Source organism: Panulirus ornatus, chromosome 57 (genome assembly GCF_036320965.1).
Source record: "Panulirus ornatus isolate Po-2019 chromosome 57, ASM3632096v1, whole genome shotgun sequence".
Lineage (NCBI taxonomy): Eukaryota > Metazoa > Arthropoda > Malacostraca > Decapoda > Palinuridae > Panulirus > Panulirus ornatus.
Window position 1 is genome coordinate 23,936,513 of NC_092280.1, and position 24,000 is coordinate 23,960,512.

The 24,000-nt window shown below is 43.3% G+C and overlaps 1 protein-coding gene and 1 long non-coding RNA gene across 4 annotated transcripts in view; one reads left to right on the forward strand and one right to left on the reverse strand.

Moving 5' to 3' along the window:
* Positions 1–24,000, forward strand: part of LOC139766295 (uncharacterized) — a 162,721-nt gene that overhangs the window by 132,163 nt on the left and 6,558 nt on the right. For both annotated transcript variants that reach the window (XR_011716834.1, XR_011716835.1), the window contains exon 2: positions 10,862–10,910. This is a non-coding gene — a long non-coding RNA (uncharacterized lncRNA). The remainder of the gene's footprint in view (positions 1–10,861; positions 10,911–24,000) is intronic.
* LOC139766294 (muscarinic acetylcholine receptor gar-2-like) overlaps positions 1–24,000 on the reverse strand; it is a 314,717-nt gene that overhangs the window by 16,060 nt on the left and 274,657 nt on the right. The window lies entirely within an intron of this gene.

A 24,000-nucleotide genomic window follows, 5' to 3' on the forward strand; every position in this document is an offset into this window, starting at 1 on the left:
GCTCACACGAATATCGACTCCGTCAGCAGCAGCCATAGGGTCCATACCTCTCCCTCCGGCAAGCCGAGGCAGACGACCGACCCAAGAACCCGAATAAGGGTCATACTCCCTGTGCAGAAAGTCCAGGGCCTGCAGGATGATTGGCTCTTAGCCTTTCTTGATGGCCGTATATAATAGGAGGCATAAGGCGGCTCCAACCAGCAGTTTGAGGCGTGGGAAAGGTCTATGAAAGATGGGTTGCGTTGAAGGATTAGGGGGTTGGGGGGTCGGGGTCTTCCTCCTCCTCCCTTCCTCTGTCCCGGGATTAGACCTCCTCCTCCTCCATCACTTGCTGAGAGATGATCGGTGAAGGCTGTTCCAAGACGGGAGGGAGAGGGACGGTGGGGGTTTATGGAGAACAGCTCTCCAAGTGTAGTTTGTTCTCGTTTGATCACGTCTCAGCCCAGCTTTGTGTAAGCCCATCCCTACGGCTTAGGAGACAGTTTGACTTCATGTATATTTTGTTTCCTCGTGTGCATCATAAATACAGTCAATGTTATGATTCTGGTACGCGTTAAACACTTAAATCTCCACGTGACAGAGTGGAGTATCTCCACGCGGCAGTGTAGAAGGTCTCCACATGGCAGTGTAGAAGGTCTCCACATGGCAATGTGTAGAAGGTCTCCACACGGCAGTGTAGGAGCGGCATGTTTACCTATGTGAAGGCAAAAGAGGGGGTTGTGTGTGTGTGTGTGTGTGTGTGTGTGTGTGTGTGTGTGTGTGTTGAAGGGGACAGAGTTGCAAGATTGACACACGTTGTCAGTAAAGTCCTAGGAAAAGAAAAACAAACAACAAACAAACACATTTTGCCGGTGATATATATATATATATACACGTCCAGTTCCATAAACTGACACCAAAGTCACGATGAGAACAGTCATCACATCAATGACAGATTAGAGAGTTGGGGGAAGAAAACAACACCAAAAAAGGGGGTCACACAACAACACTGATCGCAGCGCAGGCAGTTGCATGGGTTTCAGGTGGGTGGGTGGGTACGTACAGGGTTGTAGAACCATTCGGGGTCAGGGTGCAGCGTTGTGGTTTTGGTCGTATCCAGACTGTAAGAGGAGAGAGAGAGAGAGAGAGAGAGAGAGAGAGAGAGAGAGAGAGAGAGAGAGAGAGAGAGAGAGAGAGGGTTCGACAGATTCATTCCAGTGGAGGTTCTGTGTAGTGGAGTGGAGAGAGAGAGAGAGAGAGAGAGAGAGAGAGAGAGAGAGAGAGAGAGAGAGAGAGAGGCACACACACGAGGTGAGGTGAGTGGTAGAGTGGTTTGGTGGTGGCTTTTTTTTTCAGAATTAATCATCATTCCAGGCTATGTAGTCCAGTCCGGGTTGGAACCGTGTAAAGGTGGGGTGGGTGGGTGGTGGTTTGGTGCTATACATGGTGGGGGGGGGGGGTGGTTTGGTGCTATACAAGAAGTGGTCACACAGCAGACGGCGATGCAAAAAGCCAACAACGCTTCCAAGCACTGAAGGGCCACACTGTGGTAATAGTGGCGCCCCAGGGTCGAGGTGGGTAAGAGAGAGAGTAAGATGGTGATGGGGTTGGTTGGTTGGTTGTTGTATGTCCAACCGTAGACACAAAGAGCGGTGGTGGTGGTCCCAAGCTTGAAGGGTGAGAAAGGGTGGCTCAAAGCTTCATAAGGGTGTGTTCAGAGGCAGTGGATCCACAAAGCTTGGAAGAGTTACGGTCAAGAGGGTGGTTCTCCAAGTTAAAGCTTTTGAGGGGGGTGGTGAGAACATGAGGAGGGGGTTGGTTACACTCTCCATTAAAAGCTTGAGGGGGGGTGGTCACATTTAAGGGGGGGGGGGGAGAAGCTCAACGTCCATTTTAGGTACTCTTACCGGGGCGTTGCAGTAGCGTCTTGGTGCGATGGTTCCCGCTTCGTTGTGAGGTCACCTCTTCGTTAACACTGAAGTTTCGAAAATGGAGTGTGTGGGGGCGGGGGTCTTGTTCACCGCCACAACGCTGGAGGTATAATGCTTTTTACATTTTCCAAAGACAATCCGTTCAATAAACGGACCATAGATCGGCTGATGATAGGCGAGTGCATAAATTTGCTTTCTCTCTCTCTTCAGGAATCTCAAAATAATATGTATAAATAGGTTTATATATATATATATATATATATATATATATATATATATATATATATATATATATATATACACAATGGGAATACTGTGTGCTGTTTCACATCACGCTGAATGCCGATATCCATGCAGTTTTCAATATTTTCTTATAGATCGAGGTATTGAATTTACCCCAAAAACACTTTAAATGTAAATTTTCCACACACAGACTTTTGTGGTAAATGTTCAAAACTTCGAGCTGGCGTGTTATTGCACATAAGACAGGTGAATCATATTGATGTTAGAATCGTATATTCTTGCATACACAGTAAATGGTTTAAAAACAAGAGATAAATAACAACTTGGTATATCATAAACATCAAAAGTATGAATTTATCATATTACTTTATTATAGTATTTCACATACACTTAAACATTATATATATATATATATATATATATATATATATATATATATATATATATATATATATATATATATATATAATTTTTTTTTACGAAATCTTTACCTCATATTTCCATTTGCAGTATAACCCAGCTTCCACCTTTGTCTTACCTGAAAAGCGAAAGAAAAATATATACATTAGCAAAGAGTTTATTTCAAGGGATATGTATAAATATTACAAAAAAAACCATTAACATGAATTCTAAAAGCAGACGGAAGAGAAGGGTCTTGTTAAAAGAAGAAAAAAAAAAAAAGCCTTTCCCAGAAGCTGAACGGAGGGTAATGGAGATATGTGGGTGGTGTGTGTGAGGTGGTGTGTGCCATCAATCGTCAGTCCACAACAAAGTGGTGTGTTGAGTTGGCGCGTTCCTCACCTCGCACACTCCCTCCCTCCCACCCACCGGGGCAGCATTCGTTCAGGCCCTCCACCACCCATGAGAAGAGATCCTCTCAAAACCAAGGCGGGCAACGATGCCTATCTTTAGATTCACACGATTTTATGAGAACAGCACTTGGGGATTTTATCATCAACATACTGAAGAAATGGATAAAAGGAGAAAGGTATTACAAGGTTCATAAGTTCGAATTTTAATAAGTTGTATGAGTTACGCATACACACACTCACACAATACAACCATTCCCTTCTTCATGATGCGTGTTAATAACTAAAGCCTCTGACTTTGGAAGAGCAGTGTGGTTTCAGAAATGGTAGATGTGTGGATCAGGTGTTTGCTTTGGAGAACGTGTGTGAGAAATACTCGAGACAAACAGATGGATTTGTCGTAAGTGGCATTTATGGATCTGGAGAAAGCATATATAATGGGGTTGATGGAGATGCCTTGTGCAAGGTCTTAAGAATATACGGTGTGGGAGGTAAGCTGCCAGAAGCAGTGAGAAGTTTTTATCGAGGGTGTAGGACATGTGTACGTGTAGGAAGGAGAATGATTGGTTCTAAGTGAAGGCTGGTCTGCGGCAGGGGTGTGTGATGTAACCATGGTTGCTCATTTTCTTTATGGATGGGGTGCTGAGGGGCGAGTATGCAGTTTGTGGAGGACGAGTGGTCCTGTGGAAGCGAGTCAGCTGTTGTTTGCTAATGATACAGCACTGGTGGCAGATTCGAGTGAGAAACTGCAGAAGTTGGTGATTGTGTTTGGAAGAGTGTGTAAAAGGAGGAAGTTGAAAGTAAATGTGAGTAAAAGCAAGGTTATTAGGTTTAGCAGGGTCGAGGGGCAGGTTAGGTTGGTCGTGAGTATGAATGGAGATAAATTTTAGGAATTGAAGTTGTTTAGATACTTAGGAGTGGACTTGGCAGCAAATGGAACCATGGAAGCGGAAACGAGTCGTAGGGTGGATGAGGGGACGAAGTTCTGGGAGCGCTGAAGAATGTGTGGTAATAGAGAACGTTATCTGGGAGGTCAGAAATGGGTGTTATTGAAGGAATAGTAGCCTCAGCAATATTGTATGGATGCGAAACATGGGCTATAGAGAAGGATGTGTGGAGGGGATGGATGTGTTGGAAATGAAATGTTTGAGAACATTTGAGGCGGTTTGATCGAGTAAGTAATAAAAGAATAAGCGAGATGAGTGTTAATAACTGAGTGTGGTTGAGAGAGCAGAAGAGGGTGTGTTGAAATGATCTGGACACGTAGAGAGAATGGATGAGGAAAGGTTGACAAAGAGGATATATTTGTTAGAAGTGGAGGGAACAAAGAGAACGGGAGACCATAGTGAAGATAGAAGGATGGAGTGAAAAGGATTTTGAGCGATGGGGGCCTGAACATGCACGGGAGTGAAAGGCATCGCATGGAATAGAGTGAATTGGAACGATGTGGTATACTGGGGTCGACGTGGTGTCAACAAACCGAACCAGGGCATGTGAAGCGTTCGGGTTAAACCATGGGAAGGTCTGTGGGGCCTAGTTTTTGATAGGGAGCTGTGGTTTCGGTGCATTACAGAAGACAGCAAGAAAATGGATGTGAGTGAATGCGGGCTTTCTTCCTCTATTCCTGGCGCTACCTCGCTAACGCGGGAAATAGTGATCATATATATATATATATATATATATATATATATATATATATATTCAACCCATTCTCGTACTGAACCCTCTGGATATTTTGTAAAAAGAAAATGCAGTCATAGGTGTCGGCTGTCCCTGGATAAAATAACCTCACCAATGTCACACAGGAAAAGTTATATGTGTAAGGGGGAGCGAGAGAGGAACTTACCCTCCACGTCTCTTTTGATCTCGAAACTTTTACTCGTTTGAAGACATTTCGAAACCGAGTGTGGGAGACCGAGAAAACCTGTGACCAGGAAAGCAATTGAAAGTCTGATTCTACGTTTTCTATTTTTTTTTTCGCTTTTTTTTCGCCTCCGCACAAGTTACACGGGTGTGGCCTTATAGTTTAATTATTTGCATTAAAGAATTTTTTTTAAAGAAAATAGTTTGTTACACAAACTGCTTGTCACAGGAGTGAGATATTTATGAAGATTTTACGTAAGTTTCGTGAACTGTGACCATGATTTAATTCGCGGAGTTCAATTTCACCTTCAGTTCCTCAGTCATCATAATCAGTGGAACAGTACAATAACTTGTTTATGACATGGACATCATTACCACGACCACGAGTTATCCTCTCTCGTTCATCCTTAAAACTTCACTTTTTGGCTTCCCATGTGACCGTCGCGTTTTGATAATCAACTCCCGCGTTTTAATGATGTAAGATACTTCCGTGACCCGGTAAGACCCGATCTTTATTTTTTATCTTTATTTTTTTATCAGGTAAGCCGCGGTAAAGGGGGAGTGGGGGGGGGGTGGTGGGGGTAGACTGCTAATACTACATCCTCCGTGACTTAACCGTTAAAAAAAACTTTTTATTTATAAACCTTGAACAGCAGCACTGCTGGAGGACATCAGGGAAGGGGGAAAATATACTTAACTTTTGAACTTGTTGAGGCATGGTTGGGATAGACACAGGGTGGTTGGGTGTGGGGGGGGGGGGTGAGAAGTATGGTACTGATAGATATGGGAAAGTGAGATAACTCCCACTATCTATCATGTCATTCTCTCTCTCTCAAGGAAAATTTGTGATCACGATTTACATGTTGTGATCTCTGTAAGTCATAAATATTATTATTACGTGGTTGACACAAAGAGATGAAGCGGGCTCGCCTGGGGCTAGAACCTTATTAATATATATATATATATATATATATATATATATATATATATATATATATATATATATATATATATATATATATATCGAGAGGAAGTGTTGGACACTTTTGCTGTGGCCGAGCGTGCTACGGCCGTGTGGTATGGGATCCTGTATAACTGGTGTCAATATTGGATATGTTGGCGAGATTACAAGGATGATGAAAGTCTGTGGTAGATATATATATAGATGAGATAGACAGATATGTTGATACGATAGAAGATAGATGCCCCTCTCTCTTTCGTCATTATCGTGTTTTCTGTGTTTTTCATTACATATTTTTCTTCGCGTCTTCATTAAATGAACCTATATCTCGCTGCCTCCTCCAATCCTTCGTATCTCCGGTCTATTGTTTTTTTCCCCCCCATTTCCATGTCTATTTTCAGTCTGCTTCTCTGTGTCATTCTCCCTTTTATTTCCCACTCATATCTTCCATCTTTTTCATGAGTATCTCGTTTGGCCTCTCTCTCTCTCAGGGCTGGGTGGAAGGACTTTAATCAGAGGAGAGCGAATCGGGTGGAGATACGTGAAGCAGTTTAAATTTAAGAAAAAAAAAGTGAGTCGAGGTGTTCTGCATAATTCCTTCTCTAACGCAATTTAGTGCTTGTTGAACCTTCCCCGGATCAGGGCTAACAGAGTAGCTTTTCGTGGGGAAATAAGCGGGCGTGCTGACCTTATGGCAAACGCCGATATACGCCCCTTTCACACCCGGCCGGATGATGCGATGAAGTTAATGAAATTCGGAATTATTTTTGGAATCGGCAACTCACGCTCGCGTTGATTTCATTGGCGAAATTTATTTAAAGTCTGAATTCTGATGGTTCTAGCACGCTGGATTTTGACGACCAGTGGGCCAGGAGCCCGACTGGGAAAATTGATGACGTACATCAGCATGTATAAAAATCGTGAGGGGACATGGGAAGTGCGACACACGGGGGGGCCCTCCGCGGTATAGTGGTCAGCCAGAGGGAGGGGTCGGGTCGGAACGAACTGCATGGGTTCGAATCCTGGGTGTAGGAGTTAGCCCCTACACCCAACCCAGGTGTTCATCTTCCCCACGGGGGCTGTGGTCGATGAATGGGGACTAGACTGTTGTGTGTGTGTGTGTCCGCCCGCTTGCATAGGTGTAAGGGGAAACTGAAACACAGTGATCACATCGACCGTCACTACGTACTAAACTTTAGGAAGCTGAAAGGACATTTATTTATTCTCATTGATCGGAGGAACACATCTCCCCAAAACCTCCGCCTGGAACCATCGCAAGATACAAAAAAAATTCCCCTCCTCCCCACGTCCGTTCACCCCGGTCTCAAAAATGTTAGTAAAAGACAAAAGGCTATCTTGACGAGAGAGAGAGAGAGAGAGATGACTTTGTGTGAGTTGCAGAAAGTGGCCGGGCGCCGGAGTTAGAAACTGGACCCTACAGGAAGAAAGATATTATTAAGGACAGGAGCTTGTGTTTGCAATTTCCCCGCCCACGTCTGAGGATGGGTTATGGTGTCCTATGGGAAAGACGGGGTGCCATGTCTTGTGTAGGGGGTAGGATGTTTTATATAAGGGATAGGACGTTTTGTGTAAGGGGAAGGACGTCCTATGTAGGGGGGTAGGATGTCTTGTGTTAGGGGGTAGGACGTGTTATGTGGGGGGTTGGATGTCTTGTGGGGGTTGGATATCTTAAGAAGGGGGGGTTAGAAGTCTTGTATAGGGGGTAGGAAGTCTTGTATAGGGGTAGGGAATCTTGTATAGGGGGTAGGAAGTCTTGTATAGGGGGTAGGAAGTCTTGTATAGGGGTAGGGAATCTTGTATAGGGGGTAGGAAGTCTTGTATAGGGGTAGGGAATCTTGTATAGGGGGTAGGAAGTCTTGTATAGGGGGTAGGAAGTCTTGTATAGGGGTAGGAAGTCTTGTATAGGGGGTAGGAAGTCTTGTGTGAGGAATACGAAGTCTTTTATGGGGGGAGGATGTCTTATATAGGGGCAAGGATGTCTTGTGTGAGGAATGCGAAGTCTTATAGGGGGTAGGATGTCTTATATAGGGGCAAGGATGTCTTGTGTGAGGAATGCGAAGTCTTATAGGGGGTAGGATGTCTTTCTTGAGTAATGACGTCTCTGATGCGGGGTATACGACATCGTATATGAAATATATATGTATAAAATGTACATATGTTTGTGTTTGTGTGTGTGTGTTATAATCAAAGATTAAATCTCAGTTTAGGCTTGAGGTTAACAGTGGAGGAAGAAGAAAACGAGAAGGAATTGGTAGAAAATGGGGAAGGGGGGTTAAGGGTAGGGGTGGTTAGAAAAGGAAATGAATAACGACAATGATCATTTGGGACGGCCCAGAATGGCCTACTTGGCAACTGTTGGCCACACTATTTCCATTTCATCGTCCCAGGTTGAACGACGATCCAGACCAGGACACCGTTATATCGAGCCAGTGGCTTGTACTTCCTCGTCTGTCCTGGGCTCAGAAGAACCTCCTGGCCATTTTCTTTTATGCTATGTTTTTTTTTTTTCTTTGCCTTTTACGTCTTTGGTTCCCAACTTTGAAGCCTGGGGAATAGAAAACCAGCTCTGGGGTGGGTGGGGTCGTCTTTTCTAAGCCAACTCATTCCAATTGGCGCTAATCTTATAATTGTTAATGGATTTTGATGGGCGGTAATTGGATTATTAGTCGAGAGGGAAATTCGGAACCAGACGGCTTGGACCCGGGAGATAGGAATTAGCATGTGTGTGTGTGTGTGTGTGTTTGAGTGTGTGTGTGTGTGAGTGTTGCAAAGCATCACTGCGAGTCTCTTTCATTGGTTCGAAGTTAAGTGGAGTCCACAAGGGTTATTTCCCGTCGGTGAGGCAGGAGAGGGCCGTCTCAATGGGCATAGTAGGTTCAGTCGTGTTGTCTTTCCTGCATCGCTTGGATAACTCGATGTTGACAGGGGTCGTCCACATGTGCCTTAATCATTCGTATGTTGGGTAATCATCTTGTATCACACGACGGCTCTGGGTAACTAGGAGCAATATGGATTTTATCTTCAGCTTTTTGCCGTTTGTGGCAAGTGTGATTTACCGTTCATCTGTTGTGGTCGATCGAATGACTGTTCGTATAGCTCCAGGGTACACGAGACATGGCAGTAATAATCCACACTAAAAAAAAAAAAAAAAAAAAAAAAAAAAAAAAAGAAAAAAATTAAGATAACTATAGATTGTCAGATTGACAAAGTAAAAATAGGAGTTCAATGTATTTAAAAAAAAAAAAAAAAGGAAATGGTACCATATTTGGGAATACAGGCTTTAAAAGACCAGCACACATGGGCATTTTTATTCATACACTGTGGGTCTTTGTTAAGAAATCCCAACATAGGAACAAGCAACACACAGGCAACAATTTTTTTACATCGATAGAATATATATAGGTCTCAATAGCAGATCTAAGAGGAAACTTTGGAGTAGAAAAAAGGTACACCTTGCGGCAGTACACCATCAATACCCGAATAATAATCGTTTCCCCCCTACAGAAAACGTTGACCCTGCGACAGAATACCATTGTCGGCCCAATTGTTTATAGTCACCCATTAAAGAAAACAGTGAATTGACAGTGTTGCCATCTAGATGAGTACTATATATATATTTTAGCGACGTGCTGATAGCCATAGACAGCTATATTATCACCTTGGTGGATAATGTTAACTAACAAAGGGTTGATTTCAACACTAACAATGTTTATATACTGATGGTGATATTAATAACTGTAGTTATGATGTTTATGGAGATTGTATCAGAGTAATGGAAGGTAGTCATCGGAGACGAATGATGTTAATACTATGATGAGAGATGCTTCATATATTGAGTGATATTAAGATTGTTAACAATTGAGTACATGGTTTCGGGTTAAGATGACAAGTGACTTGGGTGATGTTCATTTGATTTGGATGAGTTCGTGATTATGTTGTCTGTTGATTTTATTCTTCAGTTTACGAACTTTTACAATTTGTACTCAGAGTTGATCTCTCTCTCTCTCTCTCTCGTACCATTAATCGCAAGGGGTTCCCCTGATTAGGTGTCAGAGGATGGAGAATTCCCTCGAGAGACGAAAGTGGGAAGAATATATATATATATATATATATATATATATATATATATATATATATATATATATATATATATATATATATATATATATATAATCGTATGACTGACTAGAAGCAACGTGGGAGAGGGTAACAGTTTCGTACCTTAATTACTAAGCCAACGGAAATGATGGAAGTGTACAAGGAGGCAGATCTAGACCACGAAGTATTAAAAAAAAAAGAGATATAGTTTGAGATTAGTAATTATATAGATATATCTCTAATCGTATACCAGAGATCGGTAATTACAGAGATAGTTCTAATCGTACATCTATCTGTTATGTACCAGCTGAAGACTTATGGATACCTGTGGATGATGAGTAGAAGGATGGTATCCAAAAGGAGGGAGATAATGGACTTGAATTATCACAAAGGAAAAATATGATCTACGTGGATTAATTTAATTCGTTTGCATGTTTTGGAGTACATGCCCTCAGTTTTATCGCGGGAGGACCCACACGACATAGCAGCGGAGAATGATATGTGTGTGTGTGTGTGTGTGTGTGTGCACGTATTGATAACAAGACGGAAGCATGAATTGCAACCACGTGAAAGCCATTGGAGGTTTAGAAAGGGGTCATATCCGGGGTGGGTGTGTGTGTGTGTGTCGTGGGGGGCGGGGGGAGGTCAGGAGAGGTCGACCAACTCATAGGCACGGCTTGAGAGAGAGAGAGAGAGAGAGAGAGAGAGAGAGAGAGAGAGAGAGAGAGAGAGAGAGAGAGAGTCAGAACGCAATATCTTTAGATACCAAAACGAAAGAGAAAGAGATCTTTATTATTATTATTATTATTATTATTATTATTATTATTATAAATTATTATTATCTAGTTACGGTGACAGGGTTTGAGTAACTAATTACCGTGGGTTAACTCATAAGAGGACACACACACACACACACACACGTCAAATAGCGTTTATCAAAGACATTTTATTTCCAGGGTCGACGTGTGGTGAAGGAAGGACCCTCCCCGTGGGATAAATGATGAGGTAAGTGATCTCTCAGGAGGAAAGGGTAGTGACCATAAACCTACTGCTGCTGGCTGGGTGATTACTGACCAGAAACTAACGAAGAAAGATCTTGAGAATCCTTCAGCTGATAAAGCTGTTACAGGTCATTAGGTTTTCTGTTATCTGTGTAGCCCATGTTCTCTACTCCTCCTCCACTCCGTTTTCTCTCTCTCTCTCACTCCATTATTTTTTTTTTATCTCTTCCTTCCCTCTTCTTTCTCGTTACCTTATCTTTTAATTTTTTTTTTCTGTATCTTCCCTCTTTCTTTTTCCCTCGAGTGTCTCTCTCTCTCTCTCTCTCCTCTTTTTTTCCCCATCTCTTCCTTCCCTCTTATTTCTCGATACCTCATCTTTTTATTTCTTTTTCTGTATTTTCCCTCGACCGCCTTTGCTCTATTGCTCTCTCCTCCTCTTACACATATCAAGGATTAAATATACTTCCTGCTCGTATCACTTCTTCATCATCACTTCCTCTCCTGGGTGTGGCGGCTCCTCCACTGTTATCGGCCGGCCGGACGATCTCTGCTTTTCGTGGAAGGATCCTAAGATAAATCCCCCCCAGATGTCTCGCTGTTTCCCTTCACACGTGTTTTGACAATCCTCATCCTGGACCTCATCACGAGAGAGAGAGAGAGAGAGAGAGAGAGAGAGAGAGAGAGAGAGAGAGATCCACATTTAATGTTTTTGTGTGTGTGTGTGTGTGTGTGTGTTATGCTTCTGTGTTGTTGTTATAATTAGGTGTTCTTCTGAAGAACGTAAACAGAACATCATCACCACACACACTTCCTTTCCTTTTTTTTTTTTTTTTTTCCAGATACAGAGCATATCATAGGCCAAGTCCCACACAACCCATATGGTACAGTCATTACTCCCCGTTCCTCCCACACTAACAGCTCTATATAGAGCACATGACCCTCCAAAACAGAGCTTTAACCCCCTCACCTCCCTTTACCCTTTCTTGTCCCTCATTGGCGGAAAAAAAAAAAATCCCAATCCGTCCGACCAATCATGGGGCAGCAGCCAGTGCACCCCCCCTCCACCCCACCCCAATCCCCCCGGGGCATTGGGGTGGGGTGGAGGGGGGGGGGGGGGGTGGTTGCTGGACCCAGATATTAAATTCCATCGCCCACGATTTATTAATATTCTGTACCGGAAGGTTACAGCGCTGTTGCTGTAATGCCTTAGTTAGGTGCGGTATTCACCCCAGCCCCCCCTCCCACCCCCCACCCCTCAGAACTGGATGAAATGGTGTGTGTGTGTGTGTGTGTGTGGTGGATGGTTTAGGTGGGAGTGGCACAGTGGGTGGGGCAGAACAAGTGGTGCCCGTTAGTGTAGGGGGTCTAAATGTGTACGTGGGCCGTTGGAAATGTGTGCAAGTAAATGATGGGAGACATGTTGGTGTAAGTGGGTAATTGGTGTTTACTACATGGGGGCTGGACTGAATAACTCAGTGGTTTGCTTGTGTGGGTGGTAGATATACGTGGGTCGTTTAAGTGGGTGGTTACTGTAAGAGTGTTTAGAAAAAAAAAGTGCTTAGTGGGTAATTGAGGTTGGTCGAAGGTTGTGAGTAGTGGGTTGTAAGGTTGTGTATATAACGTAAGCATATGGGTTCTATGGGCGAGATGTGTAGGTGGGTTGTATACATGGGCTGTGTAGGTGGCTGTTGTAAGTGGGTAGAATGTTGACACATACACATGATGTTAGCTTCTAGTTCGTGTACGTGGTTTGAATATATAGGTGACGTGAGTATATATATATATATATATATATATATATATATATATATATATATATATATATATATATATATATATATATATATATATATTTCTTCCTGTCGTCGAGTTCCAGTTACTTACCGAGGGGGCCACAGATGGCGCGCTCGTGTTCTCACTACGATGTTCAAAACTCATTAAAACTTTAGCGGCCATGTTCTCGTCCTCTTGGCCCAGACGCCAATCACCTTCTGTAGTTTGTCATCGTAAATGTTTTCATTTCCTCTCCCTTAAACACACACACACACTACACTACACTGCACACACACTACACAAACATACACCACACACACTACATATATACACACACACACACTAAACACATACACCACACATACACTTTCACTCTAACTCAGCCACACACACACACACACACACACACACACACACACACACACTACACTACACTACACTACACTACACTACACTACACACACACACTACACTACACGTGTACACACACACACACACACACAGACTACACTACACTACACACACACTATACACACATACACTACACACACACACACACATACACTCCACACACACACACACACACACTTACACTCCACACACACACACACACATACACTACACACACACACACAAACACACATACAGTACACACACACACACACTATACACACACTACATACACACACATACACTACACACATGCACACACACATACACTACACACACACACTATACACACACACACATACTCTACACACACACACACACCACACATGCACACACACACATACTACACACACACACTACATACACACACTACAACACACACACACATAAACACACACAAACACACATACACACTCACTCACACACAGACACACACACTCATAGACATGCACACACACAGACACACACACTTAAACATACACACACACACACATACACACACACACTCTCACTCAGACAGACAGACACTCACTCGCACACACACACACACTCTCACTCAGACAGACAGACACTCACTTACTCGCACACACACACACTGACTCACTCACTCGCACACACACTCAAACACAGACACACACGTACTCTAGGATACTTAATTGAGACTTGTAGTATCAAAGGCTGGACAAGAATAAGTTATTGACATTTAATATACGTTATTTCCCCACTGAAGCCATGTTGATATTACCTCCTCCTCCTCCCCCCCCCCCCCCACACACACACACACACACACAAAGGAATGTTCGAGGGGAGGAATGAGCGGGACCCGCAGGGTGGGGAAAAGGGAAGGAATCAAAGGACATTTTTAATGATCTTGGGGAGAGAGAGAGAGAGAGAGAGAGAGAGAGAGAGAGAGAGAGAGAGAGAGAGAGAGAGAGAGAGAGAGAGAGAGAGAGTTCTTTAAGACTCGCCGAGCAATCCTCTCCAGGGGGAAGGGGGTGCCGACTCAGGATTTGTTTCAGTGGCTGTGATGAAGGAGAAATGTTTTATGGATGGGATTTGTAAGGATAGAGCATGTGAGGATTGGTGTGGGTACATTCCCTTGGTATACACACACACACAGAGTCGCAGTTTCCCGCGTTAGCGAGGTAGAGCCAGGAACAGATGAAGAAAGGTCGCATTCGCTCACATCCATTCCGAAACCACAACCCTCTTTCCACAACCAGGCCCTACACACCTTTCCACAACCAGGCCCTCCAGACCTTTCCACAACCAGGCCCTACAAACCTTTCCAATGGTTTCCACGTGGAAACCAGGCCCTATAGACCTTTCTATTGGTTTCCTCCGACCATTTTAGTCAACTGGCAGCACGTAGGTCCCCAGTATACCTCATTGTTCCAATTCATTCTATCCCGTGCACGTCTCTCACCCTCCTGCATGTTTAGGTCCCAACCACTCTATTTATTTTCCACGTATATATATATTTGGAGTGTAATCATAAACTAACAATAGTTTTACCTACATTTATGATTTAATTGGGGTCAGCCAAGATAATTACAAGGAGAGACTAGAGGGGAGAAAAGGCATTTAAGAATAAAAAAAAGGAGAGAGAGAGAGAGAGAGAGAGAGAGAGAGAGAGAGAGAGAGAGAGAGAGAGAGAGAGAATCGGTGGGGAGTTCTGGGGAATATATAAGAATGCTACCACTAAGGTTCATGGAGTTATGAGAGCTGTAGAGGGAAGACAAGCGGGGTCGTCTGTGGCTCAGGGAACTGTTCCAGGAAGCCGTAAGTAGCGTGGGGGGGGGGGGGGGGGGACGTGAGAATTCCCGTGATCCACACAATTGTTTTGGTCGGGAATCTGCGTCTCTCTGTCCCTGGTGAACTGTTCTGTATACACATACTTTTATCTACCTACCTACTTTTGTACATGCATACTTACCTCCTTAATCATCGACCTGCCTACTTACCCACTTATATACCTATCTACTTACCTCCGAGAATCTTTCGATGTAGCGCTCTCTCTCTCTCTCTCTCTCTCTCTCTCTCTCTCTCTCTCTCTCTCTCTCTATCTCTCCATGATACATCCTTATCAGATTTCGGTATCTAATTCCCCTTCCAGTGTATCCGTCTCTCTTGCACCTAATCTTCCCCACCCACCCCACCCCGGTCCGCCCCAGACACCACCGGACAAGCCCCTCTCTCTCCCAGGTCTCGTTTTCTACTCTCCCAATTATCAGATTTCCAGAAAAGTAAAGAGCCAATTACGGCCGTACACGGTGGGTGGTAAAGATGGCCTCGTCCACTGGCTTATCGGGGGGGAGAAGGAGGAAATGTAGAGGGGGGGGGGGGGGCAAAGTTCGTGTGTGTGTGGGGGTGTATGTTGTGGTGTGTGTGGGGGGGGGTGTATGTGTGGTGTGTGTGTTTGTGTGTGTGTGGTATATGTATGTGTGTGTGGTGTGTACAGACACACACACACACACACCACACATACACATACAGTACACACACATACACCATACACATACAGTACAAACACACACACACCAACACACTTATACACCACACTCACATACACAAAACACACACATACATACAACACACACACACGCACTCACACACACATACACCACACCCATACAGACACATACACCACACACACACTCATACACCAAACACATACACACACAAACACACACACACCACCACACACACACACACACACACACACACACACCACATACACAGACACATATACACACACACATAGTACACACACACACACATAGTACACATACACACCACACTCATATAGTACACACACACATATATACACACATATACACCACACACATATATACACACACATACACCACATACACACACATATACACCACACACAACACAACACACACCCACAAACACCACACACACACACACACAACACAGACACCTACACACCACACACACATATATACACATACATCGCACACACAAACACACATATACACCACACAAACATACACCACACGCACACATACATACACCACAGACACACACCACATATACACACACACCCACATATACACACAAACATACACCACACGCACACACACACACAACATACGCCACATACACAGACATACACACAACACAGACACACATACACCATACAGACACAAACACACATACATTCAAACATACACCACACACACACATACACCACATGCACACACACACACCACATACACACACAAACCCACATATACACACACACACCACACACATACATACGTACACACACAAATACGCACATACACCACAGACACACACTACACACACATACATACACATACACCACACATAGACACATACACCACACACATACATACATACATACATACATACACACACACATACACCATACACACACACACAACACACACACACAATACACACACAGACATTCTACACATACACTACACACACACACATACACACACATCACACCACACACACATACATACAATACACACACACACACACACCACACACATACAAACATACACCACACACACACACACCACACAGACACATACACTACACACACACACACACACATATACACCACACATACACGCATATACATACACCACACATACATACATATACATACATACATAGTCACGCACACACATACATAACACACATACATACACCGCACATACTACACACACCACACACACAGACACATACACCATACACACATACACTACACTACACACACATACACACACTCACATACACCACACACACATACACTACAAACACACACACACATACATACAATACACACACACCCACACATACACCACACACACATGCAGACACATACACCACACACACATACATATATACAACACACACACATACACCACACATATAGTACACACACACACACACTCACACATATACACATACACCGAAAACCACACACACACACACACACACACACCACACACACACATATACACCACACACACACACACACACGCATGTACACAACACACACACACACATATATACACCACATACACACACATATACACCACATACACATATACACTACACACACACACACATAGTACACACACACACACACATATAGTACACACACACACACACATATACACCACACACACTCACATACACCACATACATATAGTACACACACACATACATACACACACACACCACACACACACACACACACACACACACACCACACACATATATACACACCACACACAAATACATATACACCACACGCACACATACATACACCACACACAAACACATACACCACACACACACATACACCACAGACACACACAAACACACAACTTCACACATACACCACACAGACACACACCACATATACACATACACCACATACACACACACACCACATACACACACATACATTCACAAACACATACAAACACACCCCATACACATATACACACAAACATACACCACACACACACACACGCACATACACCACACAGACACACTACACACACATACATACACATAGACACATACACCACACACACTTATACACCATACACACCCACACAATCACATACAATACACACACACCCACATCACACATACAAACACATACGCCACACACACCATACATACACTACACACACTTATACACACACATATACATACACCACACACATACACTACACACACACATACATACATAGTCACGCACACACACATACATAACACAAAATACACCACACAAACACATATGCTACACACACATACAGACACAGACACATACACTACACACACCATACACTACAACACACACAGACTCACATACACCACACATACTCCCATACACCACTCACACATTAAGACACGCACACACCACACATACACTACACATATACACAGACACATACCCACACATACACCACACACAAACAAACATACATCCCCCACGCACACACGAACTTTGCCCCCCCTTCCCCTCTACATTTCCTCCTCCTCGTGTGTGTTGGGGGGGGGGGGGGAGGTGTATGTGTGGTGTGTGTTTGTGTGAGGGGGTGTATGTGTGGTGTATGTATGTGTGTGTGTGTGGTGTATGTGTCTGTGTGGGGTGTGTGTATGTGTGCGCGTGTTAATGTATGTGTGTGTGTGGTGTATGTATGTGTGGTATATGTGTGTGATGTGGTGTGTGTAAGTGTGTGTGTGTGTGTATGTGTACAGACACACATACACACACCACACATACACATACAGTAAGCACATACACCGTACACATACAGTACACACACACAGACATATACACCACACTCACATACACAACACACACATACATACAATACACCCACACACACATACAAACACATACACCACACACACATGCAGACACATACACCACACACATACACACACTCATACACCACACAGACACACCACACACACACCCACCACATACACATACACACACACACATACACCACACACACATATATAGTACACACACACACACACACACCACACAACATAGACACACACACATACACCACACACACACACAAATATATATACACACCACACATACACAACACAAACATACACCACACGCACACAAACATACACACACATACACCACACACGCAAACACATACAGACACACATACACCACACACACACACACATATATACACCACACACACACACGACATACATACACACACATGCACACCACACACACACACACACACACACATATATACACCACAGACACACACCACATACATACACACACATGTACACCACACACACACACACACACACACATATAGTACACACACACACATATACACCACACACACTCACATACACCACACACACATATATACACCACACACACATAGACACACACACACACAAATACCAGACACACATATACACACCACACACATACACCGCACACAAACACATATACACCACACACAAACATACACCACACACATATATACACATACACACATATACACACACCACATACACACACAACGCCACACACACAAACACATACACCACAGACACACACACATACACCACAGACACACCCCATACACCACACACACACACATACCTTCACACAGACACATACACGCACCACATATACACATACACCACATACACAGACATTCACACACACACACACACATACACAACACACACCCCATACACATACATACGTACACACACACACGCACAAATACGCACATACACCACACACACACACTTATACACCATACACACACAAACACATACAATACACATACACAGACATTCACCACATACACACACATACGCCACACACACACATACACTACACACACACTTATACACCACACATACACGCATATACATACACCACACACATACACTACACAAACACATACATACACTACACACACAGACACACATATACCACACTTACACATACTACACACAGACACACCATACACTACACCACACACAGACACACACATACACCACATCACACACACATACATACACCACACACACATACACCCCACACGTACACGTACACACACACCACACAAACACACCCACGCACACACGAACTTTGTAGGTGTGGTGTATGTATGTGTGCGTGTGTTAATGTGTGTGTGTGTGTGGTGTGTCTATGTGTTTGTGTGTGTGGTGCATGTGTAGTGTGTGTCTATGTATGTGTGTGTGGTGTGTGTGTATTGTATCTGTGTGTGTGTGTGTGTGTGTGTTGTATGTGTGATGTATGTGTGTGTGTAGTGTATGTGGTGTATGTCTGTGTGTATGTGTGTGTGGTGTATGTGTGTATGGTGTATAAGTGTGTATGTATGTATGAGTGTGTGGTGTATGTGTCTGTGTATGTATGTGTGTGTCTGTGTACGCGTATGTGTGTACGTATGTGTGTGTGTGTGTTTGTGAATGTATGTGGGTGTGTGGTGTATAGTGTGTGTGTGGTGTATGTGTGTCTATGTGTTTGTGTGTGTGTGGTGTGTGTATGTGTTTGTGTGTCTCTGTGTAAGTGTGTGTTTGTGTGTGTGTGTGTGTGTGTGTGTGTGTGTGGTGTATGTGTAGTGTTTGTGTGTGTGTGTAGTGTATGTGTACAAACACACACACCACACATACACTAAACACATACACCATACACATACAGTACACACACACACACACACACACACACATACATACACCACACTCACATACACAACACACAAACACACACACATACATACAATACACACCCATACAAACACATACACCACATACATACAAACACATACACCACACACACATGCAGACACATACACCATACACACACATGCATCACACACACACACACCACAAACACACACCCACCACATCCACAGACACATACACACACATATACACCACACACATATATAGTACACGCACACATATAGTACACACACACACACACACACATATACACCACACACACATATATACACCACACACACACCACACAGACACCACAAACACACACCCACCACATACACAGACACATACACCACACACACACACACATATATAGTACACGCACACATATAGTACACACATATACACCACACACATACAGACACCACACACATATATACACACCACACACATACACACCCATATATACACACACATACACCACACACACACAAACACATACACCCCACACACACATACATTCACACATACACACACACAAACACCACACACACACAAACCCACATATACAAACACACACACCAGACATATATTATATATATATATATATATATATATATATATATATATATATATATATATATATATATATATATACACAAACACACCACACATACATACATACGTACACACATACACCACACAGACACACATACAATACAAACACATACACCATACACTACACACACACAACGTAGACACACACATACACTACACACACACTTATACAAAACACATATACACCAAACATACACGCATATATCATATACACCACACACAGACACATACACCACACTTACACATACTACACACCATACACTACACCACACACACATACTACACAGACACACACATACACTACACAAACACACCCCACGCACACACGAACTTTTTATGTGTGGGGGGTGTATGAGTGTGTGTTTGGGGTGTATGTGTGCGTGTGTTAATGTATGTGTGTGTGTAGTGTATGTGTGTGTGTGTGTGTGGTGCATGTGTGTGTATGGGTGTGTGTGTGTGTGTGTGTTGTATGTGTTGTATATGTGTGTATGTGGTGTGTGTGTGTGTGTTGTATGTGTGTGTATGTGGTGTATGTGTGTGTGTGTGTTGTATGTGATGTATGTGTGTGTATGTCTCTGTGTGTATTGTATGTGTGTATGGTGTATAAGTGTGTATGTATGTGTGTGTGGTGTATGTGTTTGTGTGGTGTATATGTTTGTTTGTGTGTGTTGTATGTATGTGTGGTGTGCGTATGTACTGTATGTGTATGTTTGGTGTGTGTGTGTGTGTGTCTGTATGTATGTGTGTGTGGTGTATGTGTCTGTCGTATGTGTGGTGTATGTCCGTGTGTGTGTGTGTGGTGTATGTGTCTGTGTACGTGTGTGGTATGTTGTGGTGTGTGTGTCTGTATATTTGTGTGTATGGTGTATAAGTGTGTATGTGTGGTGTCTGTGTTTGTATTGTGTGTCTGTATGTTTGTGTGTATGGTGTATAGGTGTGGTGTATGTGTGTGTGTCTGTTGTGTGTGATGTATGTGTTTGTGTGTGTGCATGTCTGTGTATATGTGTATGGTGTGTGTTTTTGTATGTGTGTGTGTACAGTATGTGTATGGTGTATGTGTGTGTGGTGTGTCTGTGGTGTATGTGTGTGTCTGTGTGGTGTGCATGTGTGTATGTATGGTGTATGTGTGTCTGTGGTGTATGTGTGTCTGTGTGGTGTGTATGGTGTGGTATGTGTTTGTATGTGTGTGTGTGTGTGTGGTGTATGTGTTTGTATGTGTGTGTGTGTGTCTGTGTTGTATGTGTGTATGGTGTGTGGTGTTTTTTTTGTGTGTGTGCATGTATGTGTTGTGTGTGTCTGTGACTGTGTACGGTTGTGCGTGTGTGTGTGTGTGTGTGTAGTGCATGTGTCCGTGTAGTGTATGTGGTGTATGTTTATATGTGTATGGTGTATAAGTGTGTGCCTTTGTTTGTATATGTATGGTGTGTATAAGTGTGTGTATGTGGCTGTTTGTATGTGTGTCTGTGTGTATGTATGTATGTGTGTTTGTCTTTGTTGTGTGCATGTGTGTGGTGTATGTGTGTATGTATGGTGTGTGTCTTTGTATATGTGGATGTGTGTGTTTGTGGGTGTGTGTGTGGTGTGTGTTGTAGTGTATGTATGTGTCTGTTTGTGGTGTGTTGTTTGTGTGTGACTGTGTAGTGTATATATGTGTGTGTGTACTGTATGTGTATGGTGTGTGTGTGTGTGTGTATGGTGTGCGTAGTGTATATGTTTGTATGTGGTGTATGTGTGGTGTGTGTGTGTGTGTGTGTGTGTACTGTGTGTATGTGTATGTATGTCTCTGTATGTGTATGTGTGTGGTGTATGTGTGTGTGGCGTGCGTGGGTGTATGTGTTGTATGTGTGTGTGGTGTATGTCTGTGTTGTATGTGTGCGTGTGGTGTGTGTGGGGTGCGTGTGTGTGTATGTGTGTGGGGTGCCAGTGTGTGTGTGTGTGTTTGTTTGTATGTGTGCGTGTGTGTTTGTTTGGTGTGTGTGTGCGTGGGGTGGTATGTGTTTGTGGTGTATGTGTGTGTGTATACATGGGTGTGTTTGTGTTGTGTGTGTTTGGTGTATGTATGTGTGGTGTGTGTGTGTGTGTCTGTGTGTGTGGTTTGCGTGTGTGTGGTGTGGTGTATGTGTGTGTGTGTGATGCATGTGTGTGGTGTATATGTTTGTATGTGTATGTATGTGGTGTGTGTATTGTATGTGTATGGTGTATGTACTGTATGTGTGTGTCTGTATGTGTGCGTATGTGTGTGTGTGTGGTGTATGTGTGTATGTGCGTGTGTATGAGTGTGTGTGTGTGTGGTGTATATATGTGTGTGTGTGTACTGTATGGGTATGGTGTATGTGTGTGTGGTGTATGTATGTGTGTGTGGTGTATGTATGTGGTGTATGTTTGCATGTGTGTGTATGTGTCTGTGTGTTGTATGTGTGTACGGTGTGTGTGTGGTGTATGTGTTTTTGTATGTGTGTGTGTTGTGTGTATGTGTCTGTGTGCGGTTGTGTGTGTGTGGTGTGCCTGTGGTGTATGTGTCTGTGTGTGTATGTGGTATATGTTTGTATGTGTATGGTGTATAAGTGTGCGTGTATGTGTCTGTGTGTATGTATGTGTGTGTAGTATGTCTGTGCGTATGTGTGTGTGTCTGTGTGGTGTATGTGCGTGTGTATATGTATGTATGTGTGTTTGTTGTGTGCGTGTGTGTGGTGTATGTGTATATGTATGGTGTGTCTTTGTATATGTGGGTGTGTGATGTATATGTGTGTGGGTGTGTGTGTGTGTTGTAGTGTATGTATCTGTATGTATGTGTGGTGTGTGTCTGTTTGTGGTGTGTGTGTGGTGTATATATATGTGTGTGTGTGTACTGTATGTGTATGGTGTATGAGTCTGTGTGTGTGGTGTGCGTGTGGTGTATGTATGTGTGTGTATGTTTGTATGTGTGTGGTGTATGTGTTTGTATGTGGTGTGTGTGTGTACTGTATGTGTATGTA